Source organism: Salvia splendens, chromosome 4, assembly GCF_004379255.2.
Source record: "Salvia splendens isolate huo1 chromosome 4, SspV2, whole genome shotgun sequence".
Taxonomy (NCBI): domain Eukaryota; kingdom Viridiplantae; phylum Streptophyta; class Magnoliopsida; order Lamiales; family Lamiaceae; genus Salvia; species Salvia splendens.
The window spans coordinates 8,968,178-8,994,021 of record NC_056035.1 but is presented as its reverse complement, the minus strand read 5'-3'; the positions used below and the strand labels follow the sequence as shown (position 1 = coordinate 8,994,021).

At 34.5% G+C, this 25,844-nt stretch overlaps 1 long non-coding RNA gene across 3 annotated transcripts; it reads left to right on the top strand.

Moving 5' to 3' along the window:
- Positions 1-381: 381 nt before the first annotated feature.
- On the top strand, positions 382-20,003 carry LOC121798383. 3 transcript variants are annotated; one of them, XR_006050042.1, is made up of 8 exons: positions 382-2,159; positions 3,117-3,212; positions 5,084-7,767; positions 8,725-8,820; positions 10,693-13,375; positions 14,333-14,428; positions 16,300-18,983; positions 19,804-20,003. It is a non-coding gene; the product is annotated as an uncharacterized LOC121798383 (long non-coding RNA). The 3 variants fall into 3 exon arrangements; XR_006050041.1 differs by having other exon boundaries at positions 16,300-19,284; XR_006050043.1 differs by lacking the exon at positions 8,725-8,820 and having other exon boundaries at positions 16,300-19,284.
- The last annotated feature ends 5,841 nt before the right edge of the window (positions 20,004-25,844 follow it).

Genomic DNA, 25,844 nt, shown 5'->3' with positions numbered 1-25,844 from the left:
AAATTCAGGGAGGATGGGTCTGAAAATGTTGATGAAAAGTATGTCCTAATGAAAGATACTAATAAATATATGCAGATTATGAAAGAGTATAAGTAAAAGAGAAGAAAATGAGTTAAAGGAATGATATGGAAAGAAAGTAAGTTATAGACTAAGTGACCATCATGATATAAAAGTGTAACACGAAAATTCACAAAGGTATGTGGATTGTCTGATATAAGATGGATTAAGAGTCATAAAGTAATATCCTATAATGATAAACAAAAGTATAGAAATATGTGAAAGGAAATGTGTTTGGCAAAATGATAAATATTGATATGAAAACATATGAAACTATAAGGCATTATATGAATAAAACCATAAATGTGCGAATGAGAAAAATGCGACGAATAAGAAATAAATGATATGATCTGAACATGTGTGCCCCTATATGGATTACATGTGTACTTCGAATCGGGCAATATGAGATATGACGTGATGTGATGGAAATATGAACTGAATAATCGTGCAAGACAATAAATTATATGATTGGAAATGTGAACTCCGTGAGAATTATGTGTGCGCTCGAATACGAGCTATATAAATGTTAGAACCGAATGATGATTCAGAAATGAAATGGAAAATGGGAATGTATGCTCTAAGCGAGCTGTATAGTATATGATAAGATATGTCTAAAAATATGAGTTTGAAATTGAGCTATATGATATAAAATGGTATTCTGGTTGAAAGTGTTGTCTGTGATCTGTAAATGTGTTAGTTATGGATAAGAATGAGTTTTGAAAATAAATATGGTTGTTGATGAATACTGACTTGATATTTGAATTATGTTGTGATTTGGTGGTTTGATTTGATAATCTGTGATTAACATTGTATCTTGTTGGTTTTGGGGAAGCACTGGTTATAGAGAAAACGCTGCCCAATTTTTGCTAGAAATTGATCAGATAAATTAATACGAAGTTGTGGTAAATAAACTGATAAGTGATAATACATGAAGAGAATGATGTTACATGATGACTTAAGAAAGGAAAAAGGGAAAAGATAAGAAGTGTTGTGAATGATAATAAAGGAAAACGTAATGAAATGATGATATGTGGAAAGTGAAATGCACCCTTCGTCGGCTATAAGTGCCCGAATAGGGACTATGCAATTGGGACTATACAATATATGATGAGTATGTGAAATATACATATGCGTGATGAATATGATATGTGCGCCTCATGTGGACAAAGAAAAGATGCAAATAACATGGAAATTACTATGTAAAGAAATGATAATGTGACAAATGTGCTTGAAATATATTAGAGATAATGATAATATTATTATGTGATCGCAAAATGTTGCTATGTGTTAAGATGTGATTATGTGATTTTGTATGTCATTCTGTGTTTGGTTATGGAAGTGAGGATACGCTATGTAGATGAGGATATAGGATGTCGTGGAATGGCATACGTATATGCGACGCTTATAGGAATGATGTAAACCCGAGGGAATTTCGAGGACGAAATTCCTTTTAGGGGGGATGAGTTGTAACATCCCGAATTATAGGCACCAATAAAAGGTTTGGATATGTGGTGAGGAATAGTAGTTAAGTTAAACCGTAAGGTATAAATTTGATACGAAATGCCGATTAGTCAATTTTCGGAAATTTCTTTTGTCCGTGTAAAATCATAAATCGAAGCTAAGGGGTAATAATTTTATAAATTACAAATTATGGCCTAGAATAATTGTTGATAATGTGAGGAATTGTTTTGGGCCATTTGAAGGTAATTAAAAAAATTTCTATCGCCGATAATTTCAGTTTTTAACGAAAACGATCGGCGAAACTTTTGAAGATATAGACAGGAATAATTTTGCCTTGAACTAGAATTTAAATGCTAAATGATGATATAAAGAGTTCCTAAATGTGATATCATATGATAGGGCAATAAAATGTTACAAGATAATTAATTTATTTAAAAACTAACTAAATAATTAAATAATGATTAGAATTCTCTAGAGAATTCTTTTGTCTATCATCAACTCCAAGCCCCCCCTCATTTCAGCCACAAGCACGTCCTCCCCCTCTCCATGGAAGACCAAAAGCTTAAGCTTTTTAATTTCCAAATATTTGTCATTTAATCGGTAAATCGATCGGGTAATCTTGTATCCGCCAGCAAATCGAGGTAGCCCTTTCTTCCTATTCTATTTTTATACCTTGAACTTGAGTATATGTTGATGTTGAAGGGCTGAAATTTCATTCACTCGGGGGTAGGAAAACTAACCGATTAAATTTCGATATATTGACGTTTACGCGATCATAGGCCTTCATTTGTCGTTGTTTGATATTTGAATTAGAAGTTTGATTACATGGATGTGATTTTGGATGAATATTGAACAGGGGGGGAGCTGAATTGATGATATTTGATGTGGAATGGTTGGGTTTGAGATAAAAGCTTGAGAAGAATCAAACTCTCTAATCTGCCGCCTCCTAGTTTGAATTATTAAGCATTTTAAGAAAGGTTAAAACTTTTGTTTAACAATTTTAAAAATAACTATATTTAGTCTTGAGGTCCCCTGAATTTTATGGATAATTTAGGAGTTCAGTTACTGCATGTATAAATTGTTAAGACAATACCGCCGGAAACTGTCAAAATTGTGGTAAACTGCCATATTTTAGTATGTTCTATCCGAATTATTCAGGGCATTTAAGATCAATGAAAACTTGATTTCATAATTTCTAAATTAACTATAAGGTGTCTCGTTGTTCTCTGAATTTTGTGACTAATTAAAGAGTACAAATACTATTTATAAAAATTGTGTAGAAAATGTTGCCAGAAACTGTTCGATTTTGTTAGTCTCTGGTAAAAGGAGAATATCTCTCAAACCATTAGAAATTTTTGAATGAATCTTGTTGGATTATAAACTATACTTCTTTGGGCATTTAAAAATATTAGGTCAAGCCTCTAAATCCTTCCGAATGAATATAGAATTTTTATGACGAATCAGTCCAGTGCAGTTGTATAGTTAGATGATTTAAGTTAATATAGCAAATTAATTTATTTAGATGATTTAATGATGAAAACATGATCATGGGTAAATATGAGTTATTAATTGGTACGCTATTTATATTATGCATAAAGCGAAGGAGCATATAGTGCGTTTTGATCACAAAGGAGTGGATTTAGAGGGTAGAGAAGTATCAAGGTGAAATAGGCTTATGTTCATAAGCCTGCGAGGTAGCGTATCCTCTCTATGGTTTTCGATTCTTTAGGTTGAGATGATGTGTGCTATAATGTGATTATATGTGAGATGATATTAAATAATGTGCTTAAATATGCTTATAATTTAATATGTGGATTATTATGATTCTTATTAATTTAAATGTGAATGATCTGTGGAAAAAAAATGGTACGAATATGAATAAAAGACAATGGATACGATATGCAATGAAATGTAATAAATTATGAAGATCTGAATAATGTGAAATATGTCTGAATAGATTATGAAAAAAAATATCTGAATATATATGAAAAAGAGTGTCTGTGAATTCGATAAGAATGATTATCTGAAGTGATATTTGGAAATGGAATAAATGTGAAAAAGAGATTTGAAAGAAGAATATGAAATAAAACGTCCCGTTTGCTTGGTCAAATGTGTTGGGTACAATTGGCATGCCATAGGACAGCAGCGCTGCATTATCTGTGATCACTCGTCTTCTGGATAACCGAAGCGAGGATCGTCTGTTATCTGATGGGCCCCTATCTGATCTGTCTGATCTGCACCCTAATGGGTGGTCTAATTATCTGTCCGCACCCTCATGGGTGGTCTGATTATATGTCTGCACCCTCATGGGTGGTCTGATTATCTGTCTGCACCCTATGGGTGGTCTGTGCGGAGTCCTCTCGAGGACAAAATCCGCGTCTGCATCTGATTCTGTTTCTGATCTGGTCCGTGTACCCTGCCTGAAACCAAGTAGATATTGGGGCTATAAGATAAAATAATATCTGATGATTTCTGAATAAAGGATCTGTAATCTGTAATCTGTGATATATGATAATATAAGATAAAATAATATCTGATGATTTCTGAATAAATGATATGTAAGCTGTAATCTGTGATATATGATAATATAAGATAAAATAATATCTGATGATTTCTGAATAAATGATCTGTAATCTGTAATCTGTGATATATGATAATATAAGATAAAATAATATCTGATGATTTCTGAATAAATGATCTGTAAGCTGTAATCTGTGATATATGATAATATAAGATAAAATAATATCTGATGATTTCTGAATAAATGATCTGTAATCTGTAATATGTGATATATGATAATATAAGATAAAATAATATCTGATGATTTCTGAATAAATGATCTGTAATATATGATAAGATAAGAAAAAATTAATATCTGATGACTTGTGAATAAAGGATCTGTAATATGTGATATGTGATATGTGATTTGTGAAATATGATATATGATATGATTGTTGATCAGTCCTCACGGAGGAAATGATATTTTATGTTGAACGGTCCCCGCTCGGGGTAATTAACACGGAAGAATAGTATACGAAAATAAATGGTAAAATGAGAAAAATGTGATACGAAATTATATATGATGATATGCGAAATCTGGAGAAACCAAAGCTATAAGATACAATGAAAATGTTGTAGTATAGAAATAAATATATGAATATGTTATCAAGAGACCATAAGAGAAATATGACGAGGATGATATGATGAATATATATGGGTATCTGAACAGGTATGCTTTGGTGTGAAAATTCTGAGAATTTGGAATATATATATTGTAATATTAAGTCAAGATAATAAGGAAATGGCATTAAGAATGAAATCTCTGAAGAGACATGAGTAAGAATATATGGAAAAGTTGTATGACGATAATACAAATAAGTTTGATATAATGTGATTGTAAGTAATTTTGGAAATCTGTGAAATTGAAATGAAAACAAGCAAAAGATTAAAAAGGAAATAATGTAGTTATTATAGTTACTATTGTCTTAGCTGAGAGGGTTGGATTCTATAGTTTGGATATTGCTACTGGGCTTTCGAGCTCACTCCCCCTCTTTCCCCCCTGCAGGTTAGAGTCGACATTATGTCAGTGGTGTTGCGCAGCTTTGCATCTTTGGCGAGTCACTGGTGGTCAACTTGGTTTAGTAGTCGTGGCATGTTATGTAATAGTTTAATCTTTAACCTTCCGCTGGATAAATGTTAAGTTTTTAAATGTAATAGATTTTAATTATGCTTTTAAGCTAAAAAGAAAAAGGAAAAATTTCAGCACGGGTTTTCGATACTGAAACGTGACATCACTTATTCGGTGGGTTACCTACCGGGTAAGGGGTGTTACAAGTTTTGGTATCAGAGCCTAGGTTTAGGCGGTTCTGGAAAGAAGTGATTCAGTAAAGTGTGTAGAAACATGCCACATAGGTTTAATTGTCTGTTAGTACCAGTGACTCGATGCAGCTGCTTATGTCTAAAGTGGAAAGAAGTTAACAAGGTACGGGACATAGTTTCCCGTGTGACCGAGAAAGATGTTATATGGGACTGGCCACCCCATATAGCTCTAATCTCGGTAGCGTCGGTATGTGTAAAAGATTTAAAAAAAAAATTCAGGGAGGATGGGTCTGAAAATGTTGATGAAAAGTATGTCCTAATGAAAGATACTAATAAATATATGCAGATTATGAAAGAGTATAAGTAAAAGAGAAGAAAATGAGTTAAAGGAATGATATGGAAAGAAAGTAAGTTATAGACTAAGTGACCATCATGATATAAAAGTGTAACACGAAAATTCACAAAGGTATGTGGATTGTCTGATATAAGATGGATTAAGAGTCATAAAGTAATATCCTATAATGATAAACAAAAGTATAGAAATATGTGAAAGGAAATGTGTTTGGCAAAATGATAAATATTGATATGAAAACATATGAAACTATAAGGCATTATATGAATAAAACCATAAATGTGCGAATGAGAAAATGCGACGAATAAGAAATAAATGATATGATCTGAACATGTGTGCCCCTATATGGATTACATGTGTACTTCGAATCGGGCAATATGAGATATGACGTGATGTGATGGAAATATGAACTGAATAATCGTGCAAGACAATAAATTATATGATTGGAAATGTGAACTCCGTGAGAATTATGTGTGCGCTCGAATACGAGCTATATAAATGTTAGAACCGAATGATGATTCAGAAATGAAATGGAAAATGGGAATGTATGCTCTAAGCGAGCTGTATAGTATATGATAAGATATGTCTAAAAATATGAGTTTGAAATTGAGCTATATGATATAAAATGGTATTCTGGTTGAAAGTGTTGTCTGTGATCTGTAAATGTGTTAGTTATGGATAAGAATGAGTTTTGAAAATAAATATGGTTGTTGATGAATACTGACTTGATATTTGAATTATGTTGTGATTTGGTGGTTTGATTTGATAATCTGTGATTAACATTGTATCTTGTTGGTTTTGGGGAAGCACTGGTTATAGAGAAAACGCTGCCCAATTTTTGCTAGAAATTGATCAGATAAATTAATACGAAGTTGTGGTAAATAAACTGATAAGTGATAATACATGAAGAGAATGATGTTACATGATGACTTAAGAAAGGAAAAAGGGAAAAGATAAGAAGTGTTGTGAATGATAATAAAGGAAAACGTAATGAAATGATGATATGTGGAAAGTGAAATGCACCCTTCGTCGGCTATAAGTGCCCGAATAGGGACTATGCAATTGGGACTATACAATATATGATGAGTATGTGAAATATACATATGCGTGATGAATATGATATGTGCGCCTCATGTGGACAAAGAAAAGATGCAAATAACATGGAAATTACTATGTAAAGAAATGATAATGTGACAAATGTGCTTGAAATATATTAGAGATAATGATAATATTATTATGTGATCGCAAAATGTTGCTATGTGTTAAGATGTGATTATGTGATTTTGTATGTCATTCTGTGTTTGGTTATGGAAGTGAGGATACGCTATGTAGATGAGGATATAGGATGTCGTGGAATGGCATACGTATATGCGACGCTTATAGGAATGATGTAAACCCGAGGGAATTTCGAGGACGAAATTCCTTTTAGGGGGGATGAGTTGTAACATCCCGAATTATAGGCACCAATAAAAGGTTTGGATATGTGGTGAGGAATAGTAGTTAAGTTAAACCGTAAGGTATAAATTTGATACGAAATGCCGATTAGTCAATTTTCGGAAATTTCTTTTGTCCGTGTAAAATCATAAATCGAAGCTAAGGGGTAATAATTTTATAAATTACAAATTATGGCCTAGAATAATTGTTGATAATGTGAGGAATTGTTTTGGGCCATTTGAAGGTAATTAAAAAAATTTCTATCGCCGATAATTTCAGTTTTTAACGAAAACGATCGGCGAAACTTTTGAAGATATAGACAGGAATAATTTTGCCTTGAACTAGAATTTAAATGCTAAATGATGATATAAAGAGTTCCTAAATGTGATATCATATGATAGGGCAATAAAATGTTACAAGATAATTAATTTATTTAAAAACTAACTAAATAATTAAATAATGATTAGAATTCTCTAGAGAATTCTTTTGTCTATCATCAACTCCAAACCCCCCCTCATTTCAGCCACAAGCACGTCCTCCCCCTCTCCATGGAAGACCAAAAGCTTAAGCTTTTTAATTTCCAAATATTTGTCATTTAATCGGTAAATCGATCGGGGTAATCTTGTATCCGCCAGCAAATCGAGGTAGCCCTTTCTTCCTATTCTATTTTTATACCTTGAACTTGAGTATATGTTGATGTTGAAGGGCTGAAATTTCATTCACTCGGGGGTAGGAAAACTAACCGATTAAATTTCGATATATTGACGTTTACGCGATCATAGGCCTTCATTTGTCGTTGTTTGATATTTGAATTAGAAGTTTGATTACATGGATGTGATTTTGGATGAATATTGAACAGGGGGGGAGCTGAATTGATGATATTTGATGTGGAATGGTTGGGTTTGAGATAAAAGCTTGAGAAGAATCAAACTCTCTAATCTGCCGCCTCCTAGTTTGAATTATTAAGCATTTTAAGAAAGGTTAAAACTTTTGTTTAACAATTTTAAAAATAACTATATTTAGTCTTGAGGTCCCCTGAATTTTATGGATAATTTAGGAGTTCAGTTACTGCATGTATAAATTGTTAAGACAATACCGCCGGAAACTGTCAAAATTGTGGTAAACTGCCATATTTTAGTATGTTCTATCCGAATTATTCAGGGCATTTAAGATCAATGAAAACTTGATTTCATAATTTCTAAATTAACTATAAGGTGTCTCGTTGTTCTCTGAATTTTGTGACTAATTAAAGAGTACAAATACTATTTATAAAAATTGTGTAGAAAATGTTGCCAGAAACTGTTCGATTTTGTTAGTCTCTGGTAAAAGGAGAATATCTCTCAAACCATTAGAAATTTTTGAATGAATCTTGTTGGATTATAAACTATACTTCTTTGGGCATTTAAAAATATTAGGTCAAGCCTCTAAATCCTTCCGAATGAATATAGAATTTTTATGACGAATCAGTCCAGTGCAGTTGTATAGTTAGATGATTTAAGTTAATATAGCAAATTAATTTATTTAGATGATTTAATGATGAAAACATGATCATGGGTAAATATGAGTTATTAATTGGTACGCTATTTATATTATGCATAAAGCGAAGGAGCATATAGTGCGTTTTGATCACAAAGGAGTGGATTTAGAGGGTAGAGAAGTATCAAGGTGAAATAGGCTTATGTTCATAAGCCTGCGAGGTAGCGTATCCTCTCTATGGTTTTCGATTCTTTAGGTTGAGATGATGTGTGCTATAATGTGATTATATGTGAGATGTTATTAAATAATGTGCTTAAATATGCTTATAATTTAATATGTGGATTATTATGATTCTTATTAATTTAAATGTGAATGATCTGTGGAAAAAAAATGGTACGAATATGAATAAAAGACAATGGATACGATATGCAATGAAATGTAATAAATTATGAAGATCTGAATAATGTGAAATATGTCTGAATAGATTATGAAAAAAAATATCTGAATATATATGAAAAAGAGTGTCTGTGAATTCGATAAGAATGATTATCTGAAGTGATATTTGGAAATGGAATAAATGTGAAAAAGAGATTTGAAAGAAGAATATGAAATAAAACGTCCCGTTTGCTTGGTCAAATGTGTTGGGTACAATTGGCATGCCATAGGACAGCAGCGCTGCATTATCTGTGATCACTCGTCTTCTGGATAACCGAAGCGAGGATCGTCCTGTTATCTGATGGGCCCCTATCTGATCTGTCTGATCTGCACCCTAATGGGTGGTCTAATTATCTGTCCGCACCCTCATGGGTGGTCTGATTATATGTCTGCACCCTCATGGGTGGTCTGATTATCTGTCTGCACCCTATGGGTGGTCTGTGCGGAGTCCTCTCGAGGACAAAATCCGCGTCTGCATCTGATTCTGTTTCTGATCTGGTCCGTGTACCCTGCCTGAAACCAAGTAGATATTGGGGCTATAAGATAAAATAATATCTGATGATTTCTGAATAAAGGATCTGTAATCTGTAATCTGTGATATATGATAATATAAGATAAAATAATATCTGATGATTTCTGAATAAATGATATGTAAGCTGTAATCTGTGATATATGATAATATAAGATAAAATAATATCTGATGATTTCTGAATAAATGATCTGTAATCTGTAATCTGTGATATATGATAATATAAGATAAAATAATATCTGATGATTTCTGAATAAATGATCTGTAAGCTGTAATCTGTGATATATGATAATATAAGATAAAATAATATCTGATGATTTCTGAATAAATGATCTGTAATCTGTAATATGTGATATATGATAATATAAGATAAAATAATATCTGATGATTTCTGAATAAATGATCTGTAATATATGATAAGATAAGAAAAAATTAATATCTGATGACTTGTGAATAAAGGATCTGTAATATGTGATATGTGATATGTGATTTGTGAAATATGATATATGATATGATTGTTGATCAGTCCTCACGGAGGAAATGATATTTTATGTTGAACGGTCCCCGCTCGGGGTAATTAACACGGAAGAATAGTATACGAAAATAAATGGTAAAATGAGAAAAATGTGATACGAAATTATATATGATGATATGCGAAATCTGGAGAAACCAAAGCTATAAGATACAATGAAAATGTTGTAGTATAGAAATAAATATATGAATATGTTATCAAGAGACCATAAGAGAAATATGACGAGGATGATATGATGAATATATATGGGTATCTGAACAGGTATGCTTTGGTGTGAAAATTCTGAGAATTTGGAATATATATATTGTAATATTAAGTCAAGATAATAAGGAAATGGCATTAAGAATGAAATCTCTGAAGAGACATGAGTAAGAATATATGGAAAAGTTGTATGACGATAATACAAATAAGTTTGATATAATGTGATTGTAAGTAATTTTGGAAATCTGTGAAATTGAAATGAAAACAAGCAAAAGATTAAAAAGGAAATAATGTAGTTATTATAGTTACTATTGTCTTAGCTGAGAGGGTTGGATTCTATAGTTTGGATATTGCTACTGGGCTTTCGAGCTCACTCCCCCTCTTTCCCCCCTGCAGGTTAGAGTCGACATTATGTCAGTGGTGTTGCGCAGCTTTGCATCTTTGGCGAGTCACTGGTGGTCAACTTGGTTTAGTAGTCGTGGCATGTTATGTAATAGTTTAATCTTTAACCTTCCGCTGGATAAATGTTAAGTTTTTAAATGTAATAGATTTTAATTATGCTTTTAAGCTAAAAAGAAAAAGGAAAAATTTCAGCACGGGTTTTCGATACTGAAACGTGACATCACTTATTCGGTGGGTTACCTACCGGGTAAGGGGTGTTACAAGTTTTGGTATCAGAGCCTAGGTTTAGGCGGTTCTGGAAAGAAGTGATTCAGTAAAGTGTGTAGAAACATGCCACATAGGTTTAATTGTCTGTTAGTACCAGTGACTCGATGCAGCTGCTTATGTCTAAAGTGGAAAGAAGTTAACAAGGTACGGGACATAGTTTCCCGTGTGACCGAGAAAGATGTTATATGGGACTGGCCACCCCATATAGCTCTAATCTCGGTAGCGTCGGTATGTGTAAAAGATTTAAAAAAAAAATTCAGGGAGGATGGGTCTGAAAATGTTGATGAAAAGTATGTCCTAATGAAAGATACTAATAAATATATGCAGATTATGAAAGAGTATAAGTAAAAGAGAAGAAAATGAGTTAAAGGAATGATATGGAAAGAAAGTAAGTTATAGACTAAGTGACCATCATGATATAAAAGTGTAACACGAAAATTCACAAAGGTATGTGGATTGTCTGATATAAGATGGATTAAGAGTCATAAAGTAATATCCTATAATGATAAACAAAAGTATAGAAATATGTGAAAGGAAATGTGTTTGGCAAAATGATAAATATTGATATGAAAACATATGAAACTATAAGGCATTATATGAATAAAACCATAAATGTGCGAATGAGAAAATGCGACGAATAAGAAATAAATGATATGATCTGAACATGTGTGCCCCTATATGGATTACATGTGTACTTCGAATCGGGCAATATGAGATATGACGTGATGTGATGGAAATATGAACTGAATAATCGTGCAAGACAATAAATTATATGATTGGAAATGTGAACTCCGTGAGAATTATGTGTGCGCTCGAATACGAGCTATATAAATGTTAGAACCGAATGATGATTCAGAAATGAAATGGAAAATGGGAATGTATGCTCTAAGCGAGCTGTATAGTATATGATAAGATATGTCTAAAAATATGAGTTTGAAATTGAGCTATATGATATAAAATGGTATTCTGGTTGAAAGTGTTGTCTGTGATCTGTAAATGTGTTAGTTATGGATAAGAATGAGTTTTGAAAATAAATATGGTTGTTGATGAATACTGACTTGATATTTGAATTATGTTGTGATTTGGTGGTTTGATTTGATAATCTGTGATTAACATTGTATCTTGTTGGTTTTGGGGAAGCACTGGTTATAGAGAAAACGCTGCCCAATTTTTGCTAGAAATTGATCAGATAAATTAATACGAAGTTGTGGTAAATAAACTGATAAGTGATAATACATGAAGAGAATGATGTTACATGATGACTTAAGAAAGGAAAAAGGGAAAAGATAAGAAGTGTTGTGAATGATAATAAAGGAAAACGTAATGAAATGATGATATGTGGAAAGTGAAATGCACCCTTCGTCGGCTATAAGTGCCCGAATAGGGACTATGCAATTGGGACTATACAATATATGATGAGTATGTGAAATATACATATGCGTGATGAATATGATATGTGCGCCTCATGTGGACAAAGAAAAGATGCAAATAACATGGAAATTACTATGTAAAGAAATGATAATGTGACAAATGTGCTTGAAATATATTAGAGATAATGATAATATTATTATGTGATCGCAAAATGTTGCTATGTGTTAAGATGTGATTATGTGATTTTGTATGTCATTCTGTGTTTGGTTATGGAAGTGAGGATACGCTATGTAGATGAGGATATAGGATGTCGTGGAATGGCATACGTATATGCGACGCTTATAGGAATGATGTAAACCCGAGGGAATTTCGAGGACGAAATTCCTTTTAGGGGGGATGAGTTGTAACATCCCGAATTATAGGCACCAATAAAAGGTTTGGATATGTGGTGAGGAATAGTAGTTAAGTTAAACCGTAAGGTATAAATTTGATACGAAATGCCGATTAGTCAATTTTCGGAAATTTCTTTTGTCCGTGTAAAATCATAAATCGAAGCTAAGGGGTAATAATTTTATAAATTACAAATTATGGCCTAGAATAATTGTTGATAATGTGAGGAATTGTTTTGGGCCATTTGAAGGTAATTAAAAAAATTTCTATCGCCGATAATTTCAGTTTTTAACGAAAACGATCGGCGAAACTTTTGAAGATATAGACAGGAATAATTTTGCCTTGAACTAGAATTTAAATGCTAAATGATGATATAAAGAGTTCCTAAATGTGATATCATATGATAGGGCAATAAAATGTTACAAGATAATTAATTTATTTAAAAACTAACTAAATAATTAAATAATGATTAGAATTCTCTAGAGAATTCTTTTGTCTATCATCAACTCCAAACCCCCCCTCATTTCAGCCACAAGCACGTCCTCCCCCTCTCCATGGAAGACCAAAAGCTTAAGCTTTTTAATTTCCAAATATTTGTCATTTAATCGGTAAATCGATCGGGTAATCTTGTATCCGCCAGCAAATCGAGGTAGCCCTTTCTTCCTATTCTATTTTTATACCTTGAACTTGAGTATATGTTGATGTTGAAGGGCTGAAATTTCATTCACTCGGGGGTAGGAAAACTAACCGATTAAATTTCGATATATTGACGTTTACGCGATCATAGGCCTTCATTTGTCGTTGTTTGATATTTGAATTAGAAGTTTGATTACATGGATGTGATTTTGGATGAATATTGAACAGGGGGGGAGCTGAATTGATGATATTTGATGTGGAATGGTTGGGTTTGAGATAAAAGCTTGAGAAGAATCAAACTCTCTAATCTGCCGCCTCCTAGTTTGAATTATTAAGCATTTTAAGAAAGGTTAAAACTTTTGTTTAACAATTTTAAAAATAACTATATTTAGTCTTGAGGTCCCCTGAATTTTATGGATAATTTAGGAGTTCAGTTACTGCATGTATAAATTGTTAAGACAATACCGCCGGAAACTGTCAAAATTGTGGTAAACTGCCATATTTTAGTATGTTCTATCCGAATTATTCAGGGCATTTAAGATCAATGAAAACTTGATTTCATAATTTCTAAATTAACTATAAGGTGTCTCGTTGTTCTCTGAATTTTGTGACTAATTAAAGAGTACAAATACTATTTATAAAAATTGTGTAGAAAATGTTGCCAGAAACTGTTCGATTTTGTTAGTCTCTGGTAAAAGGAGAATATCTCTCAAACCATTAGAAATTTTTGAATGAATCTTGTTGGATTATAAACTATACTTCTTTGGGCATTTAAAAATATTAGGTCAAGCCTCTAAATCCTTCCGAATGAATATAGAATTTTTATGACGAATCAGTCCAGTGCAGTTGTATAGTTAGATGATTTAAGTTAATATAGCAAATTAATTTATTTAGATGATTTAATGATGAAAACATGATCATGGGTAAATATGAGTTATTAATTGGTACGCTATTTATATTATGCATAAAGCGAAGGAGCATATAGTGCGTTTTGATCACAAAGGAGTGGATTTAGAGGGTAGAGAAGTATCAAGGTGAAATAGGCTTATGTTCATAAGCCTGCGAGGTAGCGTATCCTCTCTATGGTTTTCGATTCTTTAGGTTGAGATGATGTGTGCTATAATGTGATTATATGTGAGATGTTATTAAATAATGTGCTTAAATATGCTTATAATTTAATATGTGGATTATTATGATTCTTATTAATTTAAATGTGAATGATCTGTGGAAAAAAAATGGTACGAATATGAATAAAAGACAATGGATACGATATGCAATGAAATGTAATAAATTATGAAGATCTGAATAATGTGAAATATGTCTGAATAGATTATGAAAAAAAATATCTGAATATATATGAAAAAGAGTGTCTGTGAATTCGATAAGAATGATTATCTGAAGTGATATTTGGAAATGGAATAAATGTGAAAAAGAGATTTGAAAGAAGAATATGAAATAAAACGTCCCGTTTGCTTGGTCAAATGTGTTGGGTACAATTGGCATGCCATAGGACAGCAGCGCTGCATTATCTGTGATCACTCGTCTTCTGGATAACCGAAGCGAGGATCGTCTGTTATCTGATGGGCCCCTATCTGATCTGTCTGATCTGCACCCTAATGGGTGGTCTAATTATCTGTCCGCACCCTCATGGGTGGTCTGATTATATGTCTGCACCCTCATGGGTGGTCTGATTATCTGTCTGCACCCTATGGGTGGTCTGTGCGGAGTCCTCTCGAGGACAAAATCCGCGTCTGCATCTGATTCTGTTTCTGATCTGGTCCGTGTACCCTGCCTGAAACCAAGTAGATATTGGGGCTATAAGATAAAATAATATCTGATGATTTCTGAATAAAGGATCTGTAATCTGTAATCTGTGATATATGATAATATAAGATAAAATAATATCTGATGATTTCTGAATAAATGATATGTAAGCTGTAATCTGTGATATATGATAATATAAGATAAAATAATATCTGATGATTTCTGAATAAATGATCTGTAATCTGTAATCTGTGATATATGATAATATAAGATAAAATAATATCTGATGATTTCTGAATAAATGATCTGTAAGCTGTAATCTGTGATATATGATAATATAAGATAAAATAATATCTGATGATTTCTGAATAAATGATCTGTAATCTGTAATATGTGATATATGATAATATAAGATAAAATAATATCTGATGATTTCTGAATAAATGATCTGTAATATATGATAAGATAAGAAAAAATTAATATCTGATGACTTGTGAATAAAGGATCTGTAATATGTGATATGTGATATGTGATTTGTGAAATATGATATATGATATGATTGTTGATCAGTCCTCACGGAGGAAATGATATTTTATGTTGAACGGTCCCCGCTCGGGGTAATTAACACGGAAGAATAGTATACGAAAATAAATGGTAAAATGAGAAAAATGTGATACGAAATTATATATGATGATATGCGAAATCTGGAGAAACCAAAGCTATAAGATACAATGAAAATGTTGTAGTATAGAAATAAATATATGAATATGTTATCAAGAGACCATAAGAGAAATATGACGAGGATGATATGATGAATATATATGGGTATCTGAACAGGTATGCTTTGGTGTGAAAATTCTGAGAATTTGGAATATATATATTGTAATATTAAGTCAAGATAATAAGGAAATGGCATTAAGAATGAAATCTCTGAAGAGACATGAGTAAGAATATATGGAAAAGTTGTATGACGATAATACAAATAAGTTTGATATAATGTGATTGTAAGTAATTTTGGAAATCTGTGAAATTGAAATGAAAACAAGCAAAAGATTAAAAAGGAAATAATGTAGTTATTATAGTTACTATTGTCTTAGCTGAGAGGGTTGGATTCTATAGTTTGGATATTGCTACTGGGCTTTCGAGCTCACTCCCCCTCTTTCCCCCCTGCAGGTTAGAGTCGACATTATGTCAGTGGTGTTGCGCAGCTTTGCATCTTTGGCGAGTCACTGGTGGTCAACTTGGTTTAGTAGTCGTGGCATGTTATGTAATAGTTTAATCTTTAACCTTCCGCTGGATAAATGTTAAGTTTTTAAATGTAATAGATTTTAATTATGCTTTTAAGCTAAAAAGAAAAAGGAAAAATTTCAGCACGGGTTTTCGATACTGAAACGTGACATCACTTATTCGGTGGGTTACCTACCGGGTAAGGGGTGTTACAAGTTTTGGTATCAGAGCCTAGGTTTAGGCGGTTCTGGAAAGAAGTGATTCAGTAAAGTGTGTAGAAACATGCCACATAGGTTTAATTGTCTGTTAGTACCAGTGACTCGATGCAGCTGCTTATGTCTAAAGTGGAAAGAAGTTAACAAGGTACGGGACATAGTTTCCCGTGTGACCGAGAAAGATGTTATATGGGACTGGCCACCCCATATAGCTCTAATCTCGGTAGCGTCGGTATGTGTAAAAGATTTTAAAAAAAAAATTCAGGGAGGATGGGTCTGAAAATGTTGATGAAAAGTATGTCCTAATGAAAGATACTAATAAATATATGCAGATTATGAAAGAGTATAAGTAAAAGAGAAGAAAATGAGTTAAAGGAATGATATGGAAAGAAAGTAAGTTATAGACTAAGTGACCATCATGATATAAAAGTGTAACACGAAAATTCACAAAGGTATGTGGATTGTCTGATATAAGATGGATTAAGAGTCATAAAGTAATATCCTATAATGATAAACAAAAGTATAGAAATATGTGAAAGGAAATGTGTTTGGCAAAATGATAAATATTGATATGAAAACATATGAAACTATAAGGCATTATATGAATAAAACCATAAATGTGCGAATGAGAAAATGCGACGAATAAGAAATAAATGATATGATCTGAACATGTGTGCCCCTATATGGATTACATGTGTACTTCGAATCGGGCAATATGAGATATGACGTGATGTGATGGAAATATGAACTGAATAATCGTGCAAGACAATAAATTATATGATTGGAAATGTGAACTCCGTGAGAATTATGTGTGCGCTCGAATACGAGCTATATAAATGTTAGAACCGAATGATGATTCAGAAATGAAATGGAAAATGGGAATGTATGCTCTAAGCGAGCTGTATAGTATATGATAAGATATGTCTAAAAATATGAGTTTGAAATTGAGCTATATGATATAAAATGGTATTCTGGTTGAAAGTGTTGTCTGTGATCTGTAAATGTGTTAGTTATGGATAAGAATGAGTTTTGAAAATAAATATGGTTGTTGATGAATACTGACTTGATATTTGAATTATGTTGTGATTTGGTGGTTTGATTTGATAATCTGTGATTAACATTGTATCTTGTTGGTTTTGGGGAAGCACTGGTTATAGAGAAAACGCTGCCCAATTTTTGCTAGAAATTGATCAGATAAATTAATACGAAGTTGTGGTAAATAAACTGATAAGTGATAATACATGAAGAGAATGATGTTACATGATGACTTAAGAAAGGAAAAAGGGAAAAGATAAGAAGTGTTGTGAATGATAATAAAGGAAAACGTAATGAAATGATGATATGTGGAAAGTGAAATGCACCCTTCGTCGGCTATAAGTGCCCGAATAGGGACTATGCAATTGGGACTATACAATATATGATGAGTATGTGAAATATACATATGCGTGATGAATATGATATGTGCGCCTCATGTGGACAAAGAAAAGATGCAAATAACATGGAAATTACTATGTAAAGAAATGATAATGTGACAAATGTGCTTGAAATATATTAGAGATAATGATAATATTATTATGTGATCGCAAAATGTTGCTATGTGTTAAGATGTGATTATGTGATTTTGTATGTCATTCTGTGTTTGGTTATGGAAGTGAGGATACGCTATGTAGATGAGGATATAGGATGTCGTGGAATGGCATACGTATATGCGACGCTTATAGGAATGATGTAAACCCGAGGGAATTTCGAGGACGAAATTCCTTTTAGGGGGGATGAGTTGTAACATCCCGAATTATAGGCACCAATAAAAGGTTTGGATATGTGGTGAGGAATAATAGTTAAGTTAAACCGTAAGGTATAAATTTGATACGAAATGCCGATTAGTCAATTTTCGGAAATTTCTTTTGTCCGTGTAAAATCATAAATCGAAGCTAAGGGGTAATAATTTTATAAATTACAAATTATGGCCTAGAATAATTGTTGATAATGTGAGGAATTGTTTTGGGCCATTTGAAGGTAATTAAAAAAATTTCTATCGCCGATAATTTCAGTTTTTAACGAAAACGATCGGCGAAACTTTTGAAGATATAGACAGGAATAATTTTGCCTTGAACTAGAATTTAAATGCTAAATGATGATATAAAGAGTTCCTAAATGTGATATCATATGATAGGGCAATAAAATGTTACAAGATAATTAATTTATTTAAAAACTAACTAAATAATTAAATAATGATTAGAATTCTCTAGAGAATTCTTTTGTCTATCATCAACTCCAAACCCCCCCTCATTTCAGCCACAAGCACGTCCTCCCCCTCTCCATGGAAGACCAAAAGCTTAAGCTTTTTAATTTCCAAATATTTGTCATTTAATCGGTAAATCGATCGGGTAATCTTGTATCCGCCAGCAAATCGAGGTAGCCCTTTCTTCCTATTCTATTTTTATACCTTGAACTTGAGTATATGTTGATGTTGAAGGGCTGAAATTTCATTCACTCGGGGGTAGGAAAACTAACCGATTAAATTTCGATATATTGACGTTTACGCGATCATAGGCCTTCATTTGTCGTTGTTTGATATTTGAATTAGAAGTTTGATTACATGGATGTGATTTTGGATGAATATTGAACAGGGGGGGAGCTGAATTGATGATATTTTATGTTGAACGGTCCCCGCTCGGGGTAATTAACACGGAAGAATAGTATACGAAAATAAATGGTAAAATGAGAAAAATGTGATACGAAATTATATATGATGATATGCGAAATCTGGAGAAACCAAAGCTATAAGATACAATGAAAATGTTGTAGTATAGAAATAAATATATGAATATGTTATCAAGAGACCATAAGAGAAATATGACGAGGATGATATGATGAATATATATGGGTATCTGAACAGGTATGCTTTGGTGTGAAAATTCTGAGAATTTGGAATATATATATTGTAATATTAAGTCAAGATAATAAGGAAATGGCATTAAGAATGAAATCTCTGAAGAGACATGAGTAAGAATATATGGAAAAGTTGTATGACGATAATACAAATAAGTTTGATATAATGTGATTGTAAGTAATTTTGGAAATCTGTGAAATTGAAATGAAAACAAGCAAAAGATTAAAAAGGAAATAATGTAGTTATTATAGTTACTATTGTCTTAGCTGAGAGGGTTGGATTCTGTAGTTTGGATATTGCTACTGGGCTTTCGAGCTCACTCCCCCTCTTTTCCCCCTGCAGGTTAGAGTCGACATTATGTCAGTGGTGTTGCGCAGCTTTGCATCTTTGGCGAGTCACTGGTGGTCAACTTGGTTTAGTAGTCGTGGCATGTTATGTAATAGTTTAATCTTTAACCTTCCGCTGGATAAATGTTAAGTTTTTAAATGTAATAGATTTTAATTATGCTTTTAAGCTAAAAAGAAAAAGGAAAAATTTCAGCACGGGTTTTCGATACTGAAACGTGACATCACTTATTCGGTGGGTTACCTACCGGGTAAGGGGTGTTACAGATGTTGAGATGTGAGATGATGAAGTATGTTGCGAACATAGAGTGCTTATGTTGTAGACTAGATTGTGTATGCGCGAATCGTAGTTTTAAGTTGAAATAATCTATCACTTTCCCAACTGACAAAAATGAACGAGAATCTGAAAATGTGGGACGAATCCCCGATTTGTCAAAAATACGAGGCAAGGAGATCGAGAGTGCGAATGGAGGCCGGTGAACCATGAAACTTTTTTTATTCTTGGAATGGCGTGAAACGTTGGAGCAAGTTTGATATGTGAACTATTTTACTATTTCCTACGTTTTCCCTGAACGACAAGAACAAAAGAATACGAGGAAGATTTCAAGAAGATGAGGATAGAGAAGACGAAATGAAGCTTCAAACACGAAAATGTGCGAGACAAGAAGAGCTGATGCTAAGTGATGTAGCTATACAATGACAAGAGATCATACTCGCGATGCAAATTAATATAACATTATCTCGCATAATATTGCTAAAAGTGGCGACACGATGGAGACGACCTTTATAGCAGACAAAGAAGCACGAGGATTAAAATGTTTTACGAGAAACGCGCTTACAGCATGCCAAGAATATTATTAAAATACAACTAGCAACTACAATGTTAATTAAACGACATGAGGAAGCTGCTTGGAAGACAAGATGATGGAGAAATTCTATATTCGAAGGACGTAAGCAAATTTCGGGACGAAATTTTTGTTAAGATGAGTAGATTGTAACACCCGACTTTTTTGTTTATTCTCGAAAGGACATCGTTACGCATCTGAAAATTTTTCGCCTTTATTTATTTGTCGAAAGAAGTATTTCACTTTTAGAACCCAATTGTTATGAGTCCAAAATACATTTTTATTTCTTCCTTTTGAGCCCAATTTTGGAAAAGCCCAACATAAGACCATACCCGATATGCTTCTTCCCAAATCTTTTGTTCAAATCTGTTTCCTTAGAAATAGGAAGCAATAAAAAAAAACAATTTCAACCATGTATATATATTCACCCCACACGTCACCCAGTAAAAAAAAGAGAGAGAAGAAACCTAGAGAGTTAGAAAGGAGAGAAGTGGGCGGCGCCGATTGCCGCTGAGGTAGTAGGGCGAAGACGATGACGAAAGCCGAGCTGAGCGACGGTGACGGCGGTGCTGGAGTTTCACGACGGCGTAGCAGCGGACAGCAGATACAGAGGCGGCGGTGAGTGGCTATTGACGAGCAGGCCCGGTGCTGAGTCACCGTGACCAAGCCGAGAAAGAGGAGGTTGATGGGGTTCAATTCAGATTCTCTATTTTTGCGGCGGACTGAGAGCAGCAGCGGCGAGCGGACTGCGCAACCCACGAACCGAACAGCAGCGGCGGTGGGAGAATCGAGCGACGTCTGCGGTGAACAGGCTGACCGACGGGCAGCAGCTGACGACAACCGATCTGGACCGCGACGGCAGAGCTCCTCCACTCCGACAGCGATGATGACCGATCTGGACCACAACGGCAGTGTTGCTCCACTCCGGAGCGACGGAGGAACAACGGCGGATGCCACTACACGAGCAGCAGACAGCAGCAATGTCACGAAGGAGGGACAGCAGCAGCGCGAGGAAGGCATTGACGGAGACTCGCCGCAATTCAGATCCGAACGGCGGTGCTTGATGCAGCAGCTCGCGTCGGCGAAGAATGGTGGCAGCGGCGGTGCCGAGTTTTGCCGGAGAGAAGATTTTTGAGAGAGATGAGAGACGGAGGGAGAGATCGAGAAGAAGAAAGGGACTTCAAATTGAGTTCACTGTCCGCGTAAGTTGAGAAAAAGTGAAAAAGCTTTAGTCCTTGTTTTATCTAATTTTTTGGGCCATATTAATAAAATGGAATATTGGGCCTTATTGATTTAATTCTTTGGGCCTAATGCATTACTTAAAATATTTGGGCCTACTTTATTGATAAGGAGTTAGAGTAATGGAAGATTGGGCCGGAGTACTTTAAATCTATGGGTGACTTCACACACGCTTTTCGAGGACAGAATGACACACAAGTTAAAGCTTTAAACGAACGAGGTGGGCTTTCTTTTTAAATAAGGGCTATGCCCTAAGTATATTTTTATGTGAAAATGATATGAATATTTGTCATGCCGTGTTTTGTTTTATTCTATGGAAACCTATCTGATGTGGCTTTTGCCATCAATGGATAATCGAATTCGGGTCTGTCTAGGGAGTGAGTCCCTATTCAGGCTAGTGTACACCTATGGAGATCGTGAGCCGTCTTTTGGGTCGGCCGGTCTAGTGACTTGGAATGTGGCCACGTTCCTTGTCATCAATGGATCAGATATGGTAGACATCTATGGGAAAATGACTGCAGTCACGAGTTTTACGATGGAAATGATTTTAGTGTCTTGGGAAATTTCTAAAGTTAAAACCCCAAGGTCACTCAATGGTGGCATGATAAATACTTTTTATAAAATGTTTTCGGCATGAGTCCACTGAGTGCATCAAGTACTCAGCCCTGCTTTTCTTTTTAAAAATTGCAGGTTGAGCTTGACGGGTGCGGTGGGTTTTGAGCAAGACCGTTGAAGAAATTAAGTGTTTAGAATGTGTCATGTCTTCACACGTGGCATATTCATTCTCTCAAAAGCTTCCGCTAAATATTGTTTCTTTTGAGTTGTTGATTGTTGAGATACTCTGATTTTATTCGAGCTATTCTCATTTGTTTTGAGCTATGGTCGATTTGTGTTGTTTTCCCCTTTCTTCCCCGTTTCTTTAATCCTCCCCTAGTCACGATCAACCGTGTTTTCTATCCTTAGGAAATGCGGGCGTGACAAATCTAAGTTTTAATCTAGACCGCGTGATTTAAAAAATGTGTGGTCCAGATTTAGTTATAGGGTTATTACGGAAATTGAGGTTATCATTATAACGCACCCCTATATATATATATATGCTGCATGCACGTGCCAGACAAGAAAAACTTAGCGCATGTAGACGTCACCACGGTTCGGAACCGCCGGTTCCGGTTCAAAAAAATAGGTGAACCTGAACCGGCCCGGCCAAGGATCGGCGGTTCACGGTTCAGGAACCGGAACCGCCGGTTCACTTGAACCGGCGGAACCGCCATTGCATGTCCTATTCCGGGCCGGTTCGGCGGTTCAAAATTTTTTTTTAATACATTGTGAATTTGTAATTCTAGTAAAAAATGTAAATATATTTGTATAAATAAAATTAGAATAAAGCGATGTACAAATGCAATGCAATTTTATTGATACAAATTATAACTTTAAAATTGCAAATTACAACTTTAAAATTACAAATTACAACTAAAAATTTACAAATTCCAACTTTAAAACTACAAATTACAACTTAAAATTTACAAATTACAACTTAAAAATTATAAATTACAAAAGACTTAAAGTCTTGATTACAATTTACAAATTACATATTCGAAACAAAGGGGAAAAAATAAAGGAAAAGGACTTGAGCTCAACTTAAATTTAAAATTTAAGTTGAGATGCCTACGTATCCTCAATGCTCAATTGCATTTTGGAATCAAAGTCCACGTAGCTCTCTTACCTTGCTTACCTATTTGGCTTGATCGTAGGAATTGGCGGCGCGCCTACTCTTCTTCGTCGGGGAAGTAGTCTTGGTCGGGTTGTACTACTTGATGTTCCAATCCGGTTCTTGGTCTCTAATTTCGGCGGAGCACCAATCATCAAGTAACATGGTGGCTTCCATGTTTTTCCCGGTGAGTCTACTTCTTCTGTCGTCCAAGACGTTGCCTCCGACACTAAAGGCGGACTCGACGGCGACAGTGGAAGCCGGAACCGAAAAGATCTCCTTGGCCATTGATGCAAGGATGAGAAAATCTTTCTCGTGTGATCCCCACCAATCTAGGACGTCGATTTGTTGGGGAAATGGACCTCCTTCTTCCTCATTGAATGAAAAGTGTGAGTCAAAATATAAGTCTAACTCACTTGTCGAATTTGCCGTCCTTCCTCCGCTGCTAAAGCCGTATAGGTCCGCCAATTGGGATTGGGCGTCGGGGTCATCAACTTGGAAGAAGCCAAAGTTATGTGTTTGACGGGGGTCTAGGTCTCACTTGGTGGGTACGGTTGTACTTGGTTTCGTAATCATGAAAGAGAGCCCGCAAGTCGAACTCAAAAGTTCTTTGGAGGCTTGGGAGGTGGGGGATGTTTATTTGGAATGTTTGGGCTAGGTTTATGTAGTTGTCGTCGTCCTCATCAGTTTGCAAAGCTCGGAGTGGTTCAAGATCAATAGAATCCAAATTGTTGTAATAAAATTCTAAAATTTTGAAAGTACTAACTAGTTTTCACTTTGGATCCAAAACTTTGGCAAGCAAAAAAACCGTGGGGATCTCGTTGAAATACTTGAGCCATTTTCAACCATATAATATAAAACACACATTAACTCAAGATTGTTTGTGGAATTTTTCATTGCAGTTTTTAAACCAAGTGGTATGATCATGCAATGTTCTAAAACACGAACGGATGTGCAATAATACACACCCGATAACTCAATAGTGGCATTTCGAAAACCTATGAATAACTTAAACAAGCTCATGCTTTGATCCCAACAAGAAGATGTTAGATATAAATCATCAACAGGGTAAGTTCTATAAAAATCAACTAAATATTCTATATGCTCCAATGTAGATTGCAACATATCATATGTGGAGTTTCATCTAGTAGACACGTCTAAAGTAAAAGTTGTGTACCTTATTTTCTTCGAGTGGCAATACTTCTTCCACGCCTTGCCAATTTGAGGCTTCCAGTGGATCAAGGATACAACTGTAGTAATAGGTTGAATATGTCTTTGCCATAAAGACAAAACATCTTGTACACATAAGTTTAAAATATGACAAATACATCGTTGGTGAAAATACTTACCACTTATCACCGGGGAGCAAGCCGCAATTAAATCGGCTATACTTGCGGTGTTAGCGGTTGCGTTATCAAAACCAACCGAAAATATCTTGTTGCATAACTCATACTCATTCAAAACTTGAATAATTAAAGATGCAATTGCTTGTGCGGTGTGTGGGGAAGGAAATTGTCTAAAACCAATTAAACGTTTATTTAAAGACCAACTATTGTCTATAAAATGACATGAAATTCCCATGTAAGAATTTCGTTGGAAAGAATCCGTCCACACATCGGAGAAAATATTAACTTTGTGCCCCAAGGTGGAGAGGAATTTTCCAACCTCTCGTTTTTTGTCAAAAAACTGACGGTTGTTAGATCTTTGAGCAGTATAGGGGGGAATTCTCTTTGTAGCAACATTAAAAGCGGTTTGCATAGTAACTTCATATTTTTGTCATTAAAAAAATTGAACGGCAAATGTTTCATTGCCGCCCATCTTACCATAGCATCGGTAACATTTTCGGATCATATTTAAATAGCGGCGTACCTGTTTGAGACGATGAGCCGGCGGGGAAGTTTATTTGGCTTTGGGACTTAGTATGCCCATATTCCACGGGGTGTTTTGACTTCAAATGGCGATGGAGAGTACCATATCCCCCACCGATAACAAATGGATAGACTTTATCGCAATAGTTGCAATATGCTCTGAACTCACTTGTCTCCACGGTAGTGGTCAGATCATTAGGATTTGAAATTAACACCGGGGCCTTCTTGAAATGTTTGGTGAAAATCTCGGATTTCAACTTGGGAGGCATCTTTTTCTTTTGTCGTCCTGCGGAAGGAGGAGGATCGGCCTCCTCCTCATCATTGTCGCCAACTTGGCCGGTGCTAGAAGGGGGGAATTGATGCGATCCATCATCGCCTT